This window comes from Hyaena hyaena, unplaced genomic scaffold, assembly GCF_003009895.1.
Source record: "Hyaena hyaena isolate Hyena2069 unplaced genomic scaffold, ASM300989v1 scaffold_162, whole genome shotgun sequence".
Taxonomy (NCBI): domain Eukaryota; kingdom Metazoa; phylum Chordata; class Mammalia; order Carnivora; family Hyaenidae; genus Hyaena; species Hyaena hyaena.
This window is the reverse complement of record NW_024080795.1, coordinates 38,883-54,984: the sequence shown is the minus strand read 5'-3', so window position 1 is coordinate 54,984 and position 16,102 is coordinate 38,883. Positions and strand designations below refer to the sequence as shown.

The 16,102-nt window shown below is 46.0% G+C and overlaps 1 pseudogene; it reads right to left on the bottom strand.

The window, feature by feature from the left end:
• Nucleotides 1-6,008: 6,008 nt before the first annotated feature.
• Nucleotides 6,009-6,161, bottom strand: LOC120236857 (annotated as a pseudogene).
• Between the last annotated feature and the right edge of the window lie 9,941 nt (nt 6,162-16,102).

The following is a 16,102-nucleotide window of genomic DNA, read 5'->3' as shown; positions in this document are numbered from 1 at the left end:
ACTAGATGCACAGTTTTCTGAGTACACAGTGCCGGCAGCGCCCCAGCACAACTGGCCCCCGCCGGGGATAGGAGCTGCCGTTTCTTGAATGCTATGTGCCAGGAAATAGCACTTTCCCTTGTGATAGGATACTGTTAGGTACCCGAAGAGACTGTATTCCCTGTTCCCCACCTTTTTTTCCTCCTTCAATTAGTGTATAATTTACATTCAGTAAAATTCACCCCTTTTAGGTGCACGGTCCCATGAATTGTATCACAGAATCGCCACCAGAATAAGATGTGGAATGTTCTAGCACCTCCAAAAGTTTCTGCACACCCCTTCACAGTCAGGGCCCTCGCCGCATCTGGCGCCCCTGGAGACTTCTGGTCTGATGCCTATCCCTATATTTCAGGAACCACAGCTCAAGGCCCAAAACCTGAGGCAAAAGATGCTCATTACCCCATATTCTGAGTTCAGAGGACCAGCAACTATTAGGCCCAGCCACCAGCCCACAGAGCTCGCTGGGGGAAAAACCAGCTTTCTGCCCCAGTGCCCAAAGAGGGAGAAGCTTCAGGAGCGGGGGGTGGGGGAGGGTGGAGGGGGGTGGGGGGGGTGATGGGGGGCGGGCTGGGTAACTGCCCGGCAGGGCCTAGGATAGGCCCCTCGATGTCCTGATTTTTGAGTATATGGTTTATGTTCTTGTGCAAAGCCAGCAATTGTCCCAAAAGGATAGATCAGATTGAGACCCATGGTCGGGCCAAACGGTACCATAGTATGAGGGCAACGAGTTTCACACCTCAGCAGAATGTGGTATTTTTTTTTAAATGTTTTTTATTTATTTCTAGGAGAGAGAGAGAGAGACAGCGTGAGCAGGGGAGGGTCAGAGAGAGAGGGAGTCACAGACTGAAACAGGCTCCAGGCTCTGAGCTGGCAGTCAGCACAGAGCCCGACGCGGGGCTCCAACCCACGAACCGCGAGATCATGACCTAAGCAAAAGTCGGACGCTTAACCAACTAAGCCACCCAGGCGCCCCAGCAGAATGTGGTATTAAGCCTCCGTCAGGGGCACAGCGCAGTTGAGGTATATTTACTGGGAAATAGGAAATAAATAAAATGAAATCATTTTATGTATGAACCCCAGTGAGGTGAGAGACCTCAACAAACCTGTGACACTTTTTAAAATGTTTTAAATATTTATTTATTTTTCAGAGAGACAGAGAGACAGAGAGAGAGCGCGCACAAGTGAGGGAAGGGCAGAGAGACACACATAGAATCTGAGGCAGGCTCCAGACTCCGAGCTGTCTGCACAGAGCCTGATGCAGGGCTAAACCCTGCGAACCGTAGGATCACAACCTGAGCCAAAGCTGTACGTTTAACCGACTGAGCCATCCAGGCGTCCCAACCTGTTACACTTTCAATGCCTCTATTAATCCTAAAAACACCTTGTAGGGTAAGTACTCTTATTATTCCTAGTTTATAGATGAGGGAATTGAAGAGCAGAGAGGGCATGTAATGTGTCCAAATCACATAGAAGGTAAATAAATGACAGAACCATGACTTGAGCAGGTGCACTCAACTCTGAAACCTGTGTGCCTCCCACTACATCTGGCTTCCTTATTCGTGTGTGTCTAGGAGGTGGGGAGGAGGCATCATCGTGCAGTAGCAGGGAGGCTCCAGTGGAGACTCAAGGGTGTCCAGTAGAAGCATTAGGTCTCTGTCTCCTTCCCGTTTGGTGACTTGCCTCCCCCTTTAGCCACCAGGGGCCTGCTTCTTCAGAATCAATCTGCAGAGGCTCCGGTTCCTTCCCTGCTCTAAGATACTTCCGGGTCACTGGGTGGCTCAGTAGGTTAAGCATTCCACTTCGGCTTACATCAGGATCTTGTGGTTTGTGAGTGGAGCCCCGCGTCGGGCTCTGTGCTGACAGCTAGCTCAGAGCCTGGAGCCTGCTTCGGATTCTGTGTCTCCCTCTCTCTCTGCCACTCCCCTGCTCTTTCTCTCTCTCAAAAGTGAACATTAAAAAAAGATATACTTCTTGTCACTTCCAGCTGGAACCCCTCAACTCACTCTGACCACACACCCAACCAAAGCCACCTCCTTGCTTGGGACTCTACAGCTATATCTGTCCCTCGTTCCTGTTGCCACTCCTCATGGAAAGACTCCAGCTCTACTTCTCAGATCCTCACAGTCTGGGTGGGCCCACTGCAGCAAACTGGGCTCGGCCCTCGGATCTAACATAAAGGCTTTCTCTTCAACAGGAGGGCATAACTCAGGGTGAGTTGATAGGCTAAAAAAAAAAAAAGAAAAAAAAAAGCATGTGGTACTCAGTGTATGTACAAAACAAAACTCTGTTCCATGATAGAAAAACATTAATCTTAAAAATATTGTTACTATAGGGGCACCTGGCCGGCTCAGTCGGGAGAGCACGCGACTCTTGGTCGCAAGATTATAAGTTTGAGCCCATGTTGAGTGTAGAGATTACTTAAAAATAAAATCTTAAAAAAAACATGGCTTACTGTAACCCTAGAAGAATGAAAAAAACCCTCCACCCTAAGCTCCTTGCTACATACCTGCTACATGGGTTATGACTTATTAAAGTACGTACAGGAATTCCATTAATGTCAATATGAAAATTCTTTTCTTCAGAGCATTCATGTAAGAATAGCAACAAACACTCAGCATTCCTTTATGAAGACTTTAAGCTGGAGCAACACCGTCCTTGAGCCAATCCAATTGCACAGGTGCTGCCAAAGCCATGCTAAGTTGTCTCATCAGGATTCACTAGGCCCGAGGATTTTCTGTGTTAAAAGTTGGGTACCAGGCCAAGGGATACAGGAGGGCTGATGCACAGGGGCACATGGACCCCAATGTTCACAGCAGCACTCTCAACAATAGCCAAAACATGGAAAGAGCCAAGTGTCCATCAATGGATGAATGGATCAAGATGTGGTTTATCTATGCAATGGAATACTACATGGCAATGAGAAAGAATGAAATCTGGCCATTGGCAGCAACCTGGATAGAACCTGAGGGTGTTATGCTGAGTGAAAGAAGTCAGACAGAGAAAGACAGATACCATATGCTTCCACTTATAAGAGGATTAGGAGAAACTTAACAGAGGACCATGGGGGAGAAGAAGGGGAAAAATAGCCGGGGAGAGGGAGGGAGGCAAACCATGAGAGACTCTTGAATGCTGAGAACAAACTGAGGGCTGATGGGGGTGGGGAGGAGGGGAAGGGGGGTGATGGGCATGGAGGAGGGCACTTGTGGGGATGAGCACTGGGTGTTATATGGAAACCAACTTGACAATAAACTATAACATAAATAAATAAATGCATAAATAAACTTAAAAATTTTTTTAATTAAAAAAATAAAAATAAAAAAAAGTTGGGTACCAAGAAACACAATAAAACATTGTTAAGTTGATATGAATTAGCAAAACTGGTACAAGCCACTATTTATAATCTTTGTTTCTTTGATGAAAATATTGGCCAATCCACATCTTCTTAATGCTGTGGGTCTGTTTTCTTCAGCTACTTGTATTTTATTTTATTGATTGATTGAGGTGGCAGAAAGAGCAAGCAGGGAAGGGGCAGAGTGAGAGAGAGAGAGAGAGAGAGAGAGTCTTAAGCAGGTTCCACACCCAGCATGGAAACGGACATGGGGCTCCATCTTACGACCATGAGATGATTACCTGAACCTAAATCAAGAGTCAGATGCTTAACCGACTGAGCCACCCAGGCACCCCACTACTTGCATTTTAAATGAACAAGGTGGTTTATTAAATGATGATACTTTCTAGGTAGTTGAGTTACCGTAGAATATGGCATCATTCCAAAAAAAAAACTGTATTCAAAAAAAAGGACTGTACATGAGGTCAACACTCAAGCTTGTACAGTCCAGGACTCTGGTATTGATGGGAACCAAGAGACCAATGATAGAAAAAAATGCATCTTCCTCTGGTACTAGACATGAAAAAATGAGGATATAATCAGACAGCCGTAGTCTCCGTTAGTACTTTATCTAGCACTCAGGAATTCATGCAAATATTTTTTAAAGTTATCACATGTCGAGCTTAAACAATTAGGTAGCAAAATTGACCAAAATTATGTGTGTTTCTACTCTCCTGGGTATTAACTGGCTTTGGCACTGTCTCACCTTCATGTCTGGCTTCGGGATACTCACTGCTGCTGATTTATCTGACTTTGAGATAAGTCTTAGTTGGTTCAGGCCGCCATAAAAAATACCATAGACCAGGCGGTTTCAACAAAAATAAACATTTATGTCTCATGGTTCCGGAGGCTGGAAGTCCCAGGCCAGGGAGAGAGCATGACCAGAGTCGGGTGGAGATTGGTGAGGGCTCTCTTCCTGGTTATAACCTCACACAGCCATTTCATGGTCCAGGCACACGAAAAGAGGTGAGAGATGAAGTGAGAGAGGAGATCTCCTATCTCTTCCTCCTTTTATAAGGGCACTAATCCCATCATGCAGGCTCCACCCTCATGACCTCATCTAACCCTAATTACCTCCGAAAGGTCACACTTTCAAATACCATCACACTTGAAAGGGCTTCAAAATATGAATCAGTCCCTCCTCACATCTGTGTGTGTGTGTGTGTGTCCTGACCTCTTTTTGTAAGGATGCAGATATTGGATTAGCACCCACGTCTATGACCTCATTTTGCTTTAATTATCTTTTCAAAAACACTATCTCCAAATACAGTCATTTGAGGTACTAAGGGTTAAGACTTCCACACATGAACTTGGGAAGGACACAATTCAGCTCATGACAAGGCCTGTTTTGATGATTACTTCAATCTTGCCTACGTTAGTTAAATATCGCCATTGGCTTCTGCCATTCCAAACCTTTCATTGATGTTAAGGGGACACAGCTCCACCAAAACATCTCCTACTGTCAATCCTGGTCTACAGAAGACAACCACCAATGACTTCACGGGGAAACTGGTCCCCTGCTTACCAGTGCCTTCCTGGTGAATGACTGTCTTCTGGGCCCTCCAGGGAACACAGCCAGGTAGCAGATTATCCGGGCTCACATTGTAACTTCGCTATAATATTGCCACATCCGTGGCACCTTGACCTTTCTGATTCCTTCCCCAATATCTAATCTGTTCTGGCATGTTCACCTCATTGATTGCAGCCATTGTTTGTCCTCCCCACTCCCCTGTTCTCCAGCTTCAAGTAGTACTGGATCCACAGGTCATTGCCAGGACATTAAACCTTGAACCCTGGGAGAGTGCTCCTACGTCAATGAGTTCTCTCTTTTCCCCCTTAGGTGTCTCCCCCTGGGAAAACCTGACAGTCCTAAGACAGGGGCATCCGCAGGCCCAGGCCCAGACCCGGTGCTAACCATTCCCTGTTACACTCAATGGATAGAGAGGTCAGCTGGGAAATCACTATTTATGAAAACTGTGAGGGTCTCTCTGAGCCCCTCAGGAGGAAACCATGGACCCCTGAGACCTGGAGGAGAGGAAGGTGGCCCTTGATATGATGATGATGATGTAGGACATGTCTATGAGAAAGCTTTGGCTGCGTGTCAGGATTCAGTAGCTACTGGTCCAGAACTGAGCTCCTTCCCTTCCCTTCCCTTCCCTTCGCTCCTGTTGACCTGTTGCTGATTCCACCACAGGCCCCCAGTCCTCCCGAGTGCTCTCCAGGCCCACGCTCTCTCCGCTGCCTCGCTGACAGTCACCAGATCTGTCCTGCCCCGGCTCTCAGTCCAGTGGGTCCCCTCTTCTCCAGCCCTGAGGCATCAGCCCCAATTCCAGTCACCTGCCCTCTCTACCCCGGGATCGCAGACGCCCTGCGGCAAGCGCCCAGCTGACTCAGGAACCTCTTTTCTCTTCCTGCCGTCGGCGTTTCCTTCTGTCTCCTGGCAGCTGGGAGCACGCTGTCCGATAGTCAAAGGTAACAATTAGACGTCCACAAAACCACTCCTATAGGACCCAACCGCTTGTCCTACCAAAGAACGTGCGGATCTTGAAACTTCTGTCTTGGGATTGAAGCCTGAAGTTTTGTCTGCTCTTCAGTCTGAGTGGGTGACATTCCTCACTCAGACTAAAGACAGACAATTACTGAATGAGCCACCAGGGGGCAAAACTGCCTTAGTTTAGTAAATTCTAATTGTCTCTTTCTACACTTGATCTTAGCCAAAAGGCCGAGAAGCGATCTAATTGTCTCCTTCTTATGACAAAAGTATGCAACATTTGGAAAATATAGATAAACCAAGAGTAGAAAATAAAAATCACCAGATATCCCGTACCTCACATAACCACTCAGAACAGTACGGCATTTTGTTTACATTCTCTTTCCCCTTGACCTAAATGTAAATAAAGCTTGTTAAATGTACTATTTCTCTACATACTGTCTGGTTTCTACTTGTAACAAAATCTTGTAAAAATCTTTCCTAGGTGTTATATATCCTTCTATGGCATTATTTTCTATTTAATTATTACCAAAAAAAAATCCTACATCATTGTGGTTAACTTTTTGTACATCTAGAAGGGGAGGAATATTTTTCCCTCTAACTTTCTAGATTAGTTGGGGATTCCTCCCTGATAATAAAAGATAAGGGGCACCTGGGTGGCTCAGTCGGTTAAGCATCCAACTCTTGATTTCAGTTCAGGCGGTGACCTCATGGTCTGTGAGTTCGAGCCCCAAGCTGGGCTTTGTGCTGACAGTGCAGAGCCTGCTTGGGATTCTCTCCCTCTCTCTCTGCTCCTCCCCTGCTAGTGCTCTCTCTCTCTCAAAATAAATAAACTTTAAAAAATAAAAGATAGATTAACAGACAAAAAACAAGCAATTTAAATGATATGTGTATCTCCTGTGTACATAAGAGATACCAGGAAAAGGGACTAATTCCCCCAAATGGCCTAAGGTACCACTTTAAATACTATCTCCAGCTAAAGATAAATGCTGTAGGGCGTAAGAGGTGCGGTTATGGGAGGCTATCAGGAAAGCGTGGTAAACAAGATAAGATTATTATGAAGATTTAAGCTGCTGTCTTTTCCTTTAGTAAGAGTTTCTGGAGATTCAGAGTCACACTCTTCCTAGTACAATTAAGGAGAAACACTTACAAATGGAGATTTCTGGAATGTCTGGGTGGCTCAGTTGTTTGAGCCTACTCCTGATTTCAGCTCAGGTCATGATCCCAAGGTTGTGGGATCGAGCCACACGTTGGGCTCCACATAGAGCATAGAGCCTGCTTGGGGTTTCTCTCTCTCTCTCTCTCTGCCCCTCTCCCTCTCACAGACGTGCTCTTTCTAAAATTAAAAAAAACATGTCCAAAATGGAGATTTCTCTTATAAATGTAAATGTCTCTCGTGGCGCCTGGGTGGCTCAGTCGGTTAAGCATCTGACTCTTGATTTTGGCTCAGGTTATGATCTCACAGTGCATGGGATGGGGCCCTTCACTGACATCGCAGGGCCTACTTGGGATTCTCTTTCTCCTCTCTCTCTCCCCATCCCCCTGCTTGTGTGCACTCTCTCTCTCTCTTTCTGTCTCAAAATAAATAAATCAATATTTAGAAATAAGTTAACGTAAATGTCTTTTATGAAGGGGTAACTTTTGGGTTTTCAGAGCTTCTCCTATGTCTGGAGTGTCTCAAAAATAATCAGCCCAAAATAAATATGCCAAAGAGGCATGTTTTGGGGTAGCAAAGTTTGCTCCCCCTCAAAACCATTGATTAGCCCTTCATTTTACGTTATCAGTGACGATAAGAGGAATTGCTAGCTCAAAGTCAATGCAATCCTTTTAGGTTTGGGACACACATTGCCCAGTTGCTTTCCACAAAGAGAGTGACAGATACTCTTCTCAGAAGTGTGAAAGAACGCTGCCTTGCCCTGTCCTTTGCAACGCTATTCCTGTTGTTAAAAAAAATTCAACCCAGTAATTTTTATGATCTAATTGGCTTTATTAAACTACTTATGAATCGGACAGCATCCCATCTAGCAAACAGAAAGGAGACCCAGAGGGCTACAGAAAGGGAAAGATTTTTAAAAGTAAAGAGAGAGCGGGAAAAAAAGGAAATTATTAGCAAAGAATCCATTGTTTTAGGCAAGGTCATCCTTCTAAAGGAAACGGAAAGGGTCTATCAGTAAATTTCCCAGTGCTGACCTGGAAATTCCCATGACTGGGTAAAGGTTACATTCCTAGGATGGTTGCAACTGCCGTCAGGTTACGTATTAATTCTTGGTTTACTGATTTGGGGCCTTAATTTAATTGGCTCCATTATGGGCCTGTGGTTTTCTTGGTTGCACTATCTTTTGAAATCCGTGCCAGTTTGACAAGCAACATGTTACATCATAGTTGGTTTTCTTTTTTAAATTTTTTAATGTTTATTTATTTTTAGAGGTAGAGAGACAGAGCATGAGCAGGGGAGGGGTAGAGAGAGAGAGAGGGAGACACAGAACCCGAAGCAGGCTCCAGGCTCCAAGCTGTCAGCACAGAGCCTGACACGGGGCTCGAACTCAGGAACGGCGAGATCATGACCTGAGCCAAAGTTGGATGCTTGACCGACTGAGCCACGCAGGCGCCCCTACATCATAGTTGTTTTATTTTTTTATATATTTTTTATTTATTTCTAGGAGAGAGAGAGAGACAGCATGAGCAGGGGAGGGTCAGAGAGAGGGGGAGTCAGAGACTGAAACAGGCTCCAGGCTCTGAGCTGGCAGTCAGCACAGAGCCCGACGCGGGGCTCGAACCCACGAACCGCGAGATCATGACCTAAGCGAAAGTCGGACGCTTAACCGACTAAGCCACCCAGGCGCCCCATCATCATAGTTGTTTTAAATCGAACCTCTTCAACAATCGAGTGTAAAAGAAATATTTATTGAGCATTGATTCGGTGTCATGCTCTGTACACCGGGAACCCAGGGACTAAGACAGGTATTGTGTCACACTCCCGGGTCTCAGGTTCCAGGGACACGGGGCATGCCAGAACCAAAGTAAACCAATAAGCCAGCAGTTATGGGTTGGAGAGGAAACAAACAGGGTAGCGTGCAATAGAATGTAGGCGACATGCTCTTTAGCTACTGTTGGGAAGAAAAAAAAAATCCTTTCCACCTTCTAGGTTCTTTGGCTAGTCTATTAATTCAATTGATGTAAAACAGACGTAAAAGTAGATTTCCAAACAGAGCAAGCCAGCCTAACTAAGAGAATCTCTCTTAAAATCGGGTTGGGAGGCCACAAAGGAGGCCGGATTTATGCACGCCCTCAGTGGATGAAACTATAAACTTTATTTTTCAAGCCAGGTGCAGCCGTCAGCGTGGACTTAACCCCCCTTCCCCACGGCCACTAAAGGAGTCACAGTCTCCGCAGTGAAAGCCAGCCCTGGAGCACATTTCAATCCCTCATTTGCATAGTAACTCAACCAAGGCCAGTTACCCTTCTTCCAATCTCTGTTTTGCACAGAGGACCTAAATGAGAACTGCGCTTGTTACTTCGCCTTTATAACGCGGCCCCCTCTTCGTCTTCCTTTGAACATGAATCTAGTTTCTACCAGCAACTGTGTCTCCCAGATTGCAATTTTAATTGCCCAAATAAATGCCCATTTGCTGATTTTTTTGTGTGTGGATTTTTTGTTGGCTGAGACACATTAGCAGGAGAAAAACAAAAGTTTAATAACGTGTTCTTTAAAAAGGAAACCACGGGCCCAAATTGGTGTCACGTAGACGGAGTTCCCAAACTGGGGATTAATACCTAATCTAACTGCAGTTTCAGCCTCCTCCAGAAATGTAGTCTTAACCAGTCAGTCGGGAATTTTCCAGTCAGCACCAAGGAGTCAGCGTCCTGGGTCCCCCATTCTCCAAAGAAAGATGAGGTAATCTGCATGATAAGACCCCTGGCTTCTCCCCCTAAATTAAAGCCAACTTGTCTGGAACAATCCTTTTTCTTTTTTTTTTCCTAGTAACTTCTTACCCCACCTTCCTATTAAAACCTTCCACTTTGTAGGACTCCTCCTCGAAGCGCCCTCTATTTGCTAGATGGGATGTGGCCCAATTCATGAATCATTTCATAAAGCCAATTAAATCTTTAAAATGGACTTGGTTGATGTCTTGTTACTTAACAACGTGTATCTCCGGTGTTTATGGGAGAGACCCAGGAAACCAGAGAAACTCTACAAACTGGCTGAAGCCATCACCTTAACCACCACCTTCAACTAAAGTCAAAAGGGAGGATGGGGCGCCTGGGTGGCTTAGTCGGTTAAGCGTCCGACTTTCGCTTAGGTCATGATCTCGCGGTTCGTGGGTTCGAGCCCCGCATCGGGCTCTGTGCTGACTGCCGGCTCGGAGCCTGGAGCCTGTTTCGGTCTGTGACTCCCTCTTTCTCTGACCCTCCCCTGTTCACGCTGTCTCTCTCTCTCCTAGAAATAAATAAAAAAAAAAAAAAAAAGGGAGGAGCGCCTGCTGGCTCAGTTAGGAGAGCCCGTGACTCTTGATCTGAGGGGTGTGCGTTCAAGCCCCACAGTGAGTGCAGAGATTACTAAAAATAAATAAATAAATAAACTAAAAAAAAGGAAGATGTCGGCCTCGGTATTGGGAGACTACCAATGGGGAAAAACACAGTCAACAAGGGTAAGGTTGTTACGCAGATTTGAAGCCTTACCTTTTCCAGCGAGTTTCTGGAGATTTAGAGCCACCCCACTCTTCCTGGAACAAAGGAGGAGACGCTTTTACAAATGGAGATTTCTCTTATAAATGTAAATGTCCCATACAAAATGAGGGAGCTTAGGGCAAGCTGATACCCCACAAACACCAGCCCCCAGGTGGGGATCCCTGTGACCTTCCTCAGGCACTCCTGGCTGTCCAAGAACAAAGGAAAGGAAAGAAAACGAAAGGTTAAGGGATAGGGATCAGTCATGCAGGACAGGCGTCTTGATCAGTTTATAAATATGTTAGTAAATTACAAGAAAAGTGCAATCTTATCAACAGCCTAATCTCCAGAAGTCTATGGACTCAGTTTCCGGGAGCCCCAACACCCCCTCCCTTCCATAGTAATATGGGGAACAAAAGCAAGAAGGAAATGATGGTAAAATCAAAGTTCCTTATAAACCTGCAGCCCACTGACAAATTCTTGAGGCAAATACAGAGTGTGACATTTCTCCAGGAACCCCCTACTGTCTAAATGTTAATGCTTTGCTAGAGGGAAAAACAATCTTAGCCGGACAATACCTAGGCCTCCAGGAGCCTGTGAGTCTTCTTTAGCTCTGAAAATCTCTGGAACCTTCCCCTTGATTTTACCTCCCCCAACTCCCAAGAATGTAACCAGTCTCTCCACAGGGTCCTGGGCAGCTCTTCCCGTCCATGGGTCCTGGCCCCGCCCCCCCGCCGTGCTTTCATAAAATCACTTTTTTTTTTTTGCACCAAAGACGTCTTAAGAATTCTTTTTCGGCTGTAGGCTCCAACCAACCCCATCACCCCAAAAACTTCATCACAAAACGGTAACTTATACAGGGTTTTTGGAGAATAATAAATATGCCAAAGAAGCCTATTTTGGGGGTGGCGAAATTTGCTCCCCTTCACTACTGCTAAAGTTAAACGTTGCCTCCCCTTACGCTCTTCAGCTACCCTGTTTCTTTCGAGAACTGCGGTGTGGTGGCGGGTGGGGGTAAAGGGAAGCCGCCAAGAGGCTTGCTGTGCATCTTGTAAAGAGCGCACCCCACTCCTCCGCCATTCCCTCTGGGCTGCAGCAGTGAAATGCTGAGGGGGCCTGGCCCGTGTCTCAGCGCAAAAGCAGATAGCAGTGCAGCACGCCCAGTATGGGTACACACCACCCCCCAACACACACACACACACACACACACACACACACACACGGTAAGCCACCGCTTGTGATGAGGGATGGTCAGAAAGAAACGATCACCCCCAAGCCCCTGAGCCGAAGCCCCAGGCTCTCCTTCATCCTCACAGACTCATAGATGGGAGGCTTCAAGCCTGAACATTTATAATTGTAAGGGTAGTGCATGAGGTGGAAATGTTGGGGTTCAGAGAGAACGGTCAGGAAAGAATTCTTGAGACATCTTCGGTGCAAATATGCGGTTTTGATGAGGGAGCATAAGGCAAGCCGATACCCCGCAGCCCGCCCCACACCCCGGGTGGGACGTGTGTGACATTCCTCAGACACTCCTGGCCGCTGAAGAACTAAGGAAAAGGGAAAAACAATGGTTAATGGACAGAGATCACAGTCCTGCACGACATGGGTCTCTATCAGTTTACAAACGTTTTAGTAAATTACAAGAAAAAGGCAATCTTATCAATAGCTTAATTTCCAGAAACCTACAGACTCAGTTTCTGGAAGCTCCAACATCACCCTCCCCTCCATCGTGATGTGGGGACCAAAGGCAAGAAGGAAATCGCAGGTAAAATTAAATTTCCTTATAGCCTGCAGCCCATGGACAGACCCTTGAGATAGGCGGAGTTTAACATTTCTCCAGAAATACCCTACTGTCTTAATGTAAATATCTTACTGGACTGGAAACAACCTTAGCTTGACAATAGCAAAGTCTCAGGCACCTTGTGAGTCCTCATTAGCATATCAAACTCCTTCTGGAGGCCTCCCTTTTGCCTTTATCTCCCCCAACTCCATAGTACGTCATCAGTCCCTCCTCACAACCCCAGTGCAGCTCTTTCTGCCCAAGGGTCCTGTCCCCGTGCTTTAATAAAATCACCTTTGTGCACCAAAAACATCTCCAAAATTCTTTCTTGGCCATCAGCTCCTGACCCCCACCACTCCAAAACCCCATCAGTTTTATTAAAGTATGGGGACAGGACTTGGGGGCAGAAAGGGCTGCACTGGGGTTGTGAGGAGTGGCTGATTATATACTTTCAAGTTGGGAGGGGGGTTGCAATAGCCTAAGTCTTTTAGGAATTTGGAAGCAAGGTTTCCAGGACCTTGAGGGGTTATTTACTACTGCCTAGTAAACACTTAGTCATGAGACCCCTATGTGGAGCCTGGGTGGCTCAGTTGGTTAAGCATCCAGCATTGGCTCAGGTCATGATCTCACAGTTCGTGGGTTCGAGCCCCACATAGGGCTCTGTGCTGACAGCTTGGAACCTGCAGCCTGCTTCAGATTCTCTCTCTCTTAAAAATAAACGTTTTTTATAAATTAAAAAAAAAAAAAGAAGACTTACAGGATCCTGGAGGTCAGGCTGGGATACTGTTAAGCTAGGATTGCCTTTTGCCCCTAGCGAAGTGTCAACATCCAGGCAACTGAGCTTCTAGAGGGAGGTCACCCTGTCTGTTTCAAGGACTTGTCCATGGGCTGTAGGTAGTAAGGACACTGAAGTTTTCTTTTTGCCTTTGTTTCCCACATCATTGCACACTCTAACTGTGGAAAACTTGTAACGTGTGAGGAAGCCTTTTCCCACAACTCTCCCCGGTCACTGCTCTTTCTCTGAATTTCTGAGTAGTCAGGGGACAAGGTGAGCTCTGGGGGGGTAACTCCACCATCTAGACAGTGCCCACAACATTTGTTATGTTTAGGACTGATTCCTTCATCCTAAACTGGCATTGGGTCTGGAAGTCTTGATTGAGGACATGCTTTTTCACACCTATATACATTTTTTTAATTTACTACAAAACAACTTCATAGCAACACCAAGGGACATCATTGTGTGAGGAATGAAAACCAGGCTAGGCCGCTGGGCGGCTCAGTCATTAAGCATCCGACTTTGGTTTAGGTCATGACCTCATGATTCGTGAGTTCGGGTCCCACATCGGGTGAGCTTGACCCTCACTTACAATGGGCTTGAGCCCCACTTCTGGTGAGCTCAAGCCCTGCTTCAGATCAGCCCCAGTTCTTTCTCTCTCTCTCTCCCTCTCACTGTCTCTCCCTCTCCTCTCTCTCTCTCTGCCCCTCGCTCACTTGCTCCCTCTCAATAAATAAATAAATAAATAAATAAATAAATAAATAACTTCCTTTAAAAAAAAAAACAAGGCCACAATCCCATACATTTATGGAAACAAATCCATTAATATTAATGTGTCAAGTGTGTTCATTTTCCCTTACTCTTTTCCTTTGGGCCGTGCCTTCTTCATGCTATGTGAATGACAGGTCGCATCTAAAAGGTTTGACTACACATAGTTATTGATGGTAGTGTCAAAAATTTTAAAAAGCCAGACACTAGAGGGGGTAAAGACAGATCTTAATCAGTAAGATACTATTGCAACAGGGAAAGGAGGCCAGCATGAACTGAACTCAGCTTCCATTGTGTGGAGGTGGGCTGACCAGGCGTTTGAAACAGAACAAAGGTGTAGGATGGCAGTAAGTAGGGACTGATTAGAATCCAGGAAGTAAAAACTTACCCCACCTGGGAGGTGGGAAGAGGGGGGGTTGTCCATATGAAACCCATCTGGATTTAGTAACTGGTCCCTATCAAAGTTAGGCCCTATTCTCTCACAGAGACTGGGACATGGGGGCCATATCTTTAGATATTCACTGGAACAGACAGTAAATGCTTTTTGAAGCCTTGAGTTTTCTCAGGCAGACACTTTAAGGGGAACCAGGTGCATCCTAGGGATGAGGGCTTGAGCTGTTAGAAACTATGTTGGTGTCGGGGCGCCTGGGTGGCTCAGTCGGTTAAGCATCTGACCTCAGCTCAGGTCATGATCTCACGGTTTGTGGGTTCGAGCCCCGCTCAGAGCCTGGAGCCTGTTTCAGATTCTGTGTCTCCCTCTCTCTCTGACCCTCCCCTACTCTGCTGTCTCTCTCTCTCAGAAATAAGTTTTAAAAAATTAAAAAAAAAAGAAACTATGTTGGTGTTTGTTCACTTCTTTATAGACCGAGGTTGAGGCCTAAGTGAAAAGAGGGCTCAGAGGAGCCTGGCTGGAGTTTGGTCAAGAGGGAAACCTCTTGTGTGATGCCTGAAACCTCATAGTAGGACATGAGGCTTCGGTGGGATATAACATTGATCATGAGCCCATAAGACAGAACAATTGGGTTATTTGTTTACTGTGTTGTTGTTATTAAGTTTATTTATTTTGAGAAAAAGAGAGAGAGAGCACAAGTGGGGAACAGACATAGAGAAAGAGGGAGAGAGAATCCCAAGCAGGCTCCATGCCACCAGTGCAGAGCCTGACGTGGGGCCGGAACTCACAAACCGTGTGATCACGATCTGAGCTGAAGTCAGATGCTTAACTGACTGAGCCACCCAGGTGCTCCCATTTACTGTCGTTTTGAAAGTACTTTATACATATTCTGCATAAAAGTCCTTTGTCAGGTCTGTGATTAACAGGATTTTTCTCCCAGTTTGTGTTTGGGACAGGCAATTCACCATGGGCCATGCATGTCTCTGCATATTCTTACTGGGTAAAGTTCCAACCACTATTTACCCTGACCATTTCTCACCCTGAGGGGCACACTGTCGTACCCTAGACAAAGAGCAGGCTTGTTTCTGGTTGTTCTAAAAGCAGTGAATCCCCCAGGCTCAGTGTCTTCGCCTGTAACAGTCCACTGCGTGTAAAGGCACCCATGAAGGGCCCTTTGCGTTGCCCTTCATGTATGACTAGCACAAGCATCATACAAACACTCTGGCTACTACCCTTACAGAGAACAATAAAGTGCCTTGTCTCTGATTCCATGCCCTGTGTCTTCCGCCACCATCCACGAACCAATAACAGGCTAACGTGTTAGTCCTTAGGTAGGATAAAACCTCAGATCCTGCACAGAAGGACAGGACACTGTCGTTCCTGTTAATGAATGTAAGAGGCTACGTGCTAAGAGGTCACACTGAAACAAGCCACCTGTTGATACCTGAGTATTTTTTTCTCTCTCTTTTTCCAGTAGCTACCTGAAGGGAGAGCTATCCACTCATACAAGCTATTTAGCTTCTAGCAATAGTTCCCCTGTTCCACCTTTCCGGTGACTTAGTATCCATCGCAGAAGTCACCATTCTCTAGGGCAGTTTCAGTCATCACACAAAAATTCTTCTGGGCTCCATCACAGGATTCCTCCACCGGGCACCATAGCTCTCCCTTTGCTCCTGTGGTTTTATTAGGCTACAACTGATATACATCACTGTATGAGGTTCAGGTAGACGGCATAAAGGCGTGGCCTACGTATATTGCGAAATGGTTGCCACAATAGGTTTAGTTAACATCCATCATCTCAG